The sequence below is a fragment of the Nuphar pumila genome, chromosome 11 (assembly GCF_984573655.1).
Source record: "Nuphar pumila chromosome 11, dmNupPumi1.hap1.1, whole genome shotgun sequence".
Lineage (NCBI taxonomy): Eukaryota > Viridiplantae > Streptophyta > Magnoliopsida > Nymphaeales > Nymphaeaceae > Nuphar > Nuphar pumila.
This window is the reverse complement of record NC_143259.1, coordinates 63,588,617-63,590,079: the sequence shown is the minus strand read 5'-3', so window position 1 is coordinate 63,590,079 and position 1,463 is coordinate 63,588,617.

The following is a 1,463-nucleotide window of genomic DNA, read 5'->3' as shown; positions in this document are numbered from 1 at the left end:
CCATAGTCGATTTCAGCCGTCCCTCTAGCCGGCTGTCATCGCCAACATAAACCCCCAGACATCAGCAACTGGTCACTAGCCGGACGACCATTGTCATACCTGTTGAGGTCGGCCGCTGTTGGTGGCAGAGCCAGTTCACCCCCCCCCCCCCCCACAACATTTTGATTTTTGCTACCATAGTTATCGGTCGGTAACTAGGACCGATGACATCTGACCGTCAGAGGCGGGCCGTCTCCGACAACCACCAATGGCAACAGATAAAAGTGGGAGGCGAAGGGGGGCAAAACCCTAAAAAAGTTGTTCTAGGGTTTTGGGGGGGGGGGTGGGCTTCCACTGTAGCATTGTAGCTACAGTGGAACCCGACCCGTGTGGGACCTGATCTAGAACCAGAAACCAATTAAAATGGTTCTAGGTGGATCAAGTCTGCTCCTGAACCGGAGGGACATAGTTTAAGAAGTTTCGAGTCTTGGACCGTGTTTGACCTTGATCTGGTCGAGGTTCGGGATCGAGTTAGACCAAATCTGGATTCAAACCGAGTCTGGATCGTGGGATCTAACCTGAGATCTAGTCGGACTGGGTCTGGATTCAGATCGGTCTGGATAATGGGATCTGATCCAAGATTTGATTGGATCGGGTTTAGATCTGAACCTGGTATGAGTCGTGTGATCCGAACCGAGATCCATTTAGACTAGGTAGGGATCCGAATAAGGTCAGATAAGATTTGAAATTGGATCCATGCACTGTCTACCCCTTTTAAGGAGAAGAACTGGTATGGTGACTGATACAATGCATTTCGAGATCAATTTAGAGCCTTTTCTGACCAATTCTGAAAGGTTTCTCATTGGTTCTTGCAAGAGAAGACCCCATTTTCTTGTATATGAGAAAGAACAAGGGTTTTCTCATTTGTTTTTAGGGGTTTAAAAGCTTTTATGCATGTTTTAGACGGGTTCAAAGTCTTTCTTGATCGATTCAAGGCCGTTTTGGATCGATTCAGATTACTTTTTGACCGGTTCCTATACTGAGACATCAGGTGTTACCTGTAACAACATGCCTTTATCATTTTAATCATGCTTTTATGTGTAATTTTTATCATGGATGCATGACTTTTGCATGCATTTAATGTTGCTTTGTATTATCTATGATATTTAAGCATGAATTATGATTAAATTCATGACATATGTAGTGTGTTTCATCAAAATTTTATTTGTGCATATAAGATGTAACATAAATTTGTGTTTTTTGATGCTATAATACATAGTTTGTCATGAATATACATGCATTATCATGATTGCATGGGCATGCTTTATAATACAGATATGTTTGTGGTAATAGATCTTCATCAACTCACTTTTGTAATCGCCAAAGTGATCTGAGTTGTATTGATTGAGAGTTTGTTGGATCGTGTTAAGATTCAATATTGTGATTATGTGTGACTTTATGAAACAATAATCATGCCCAAAGGT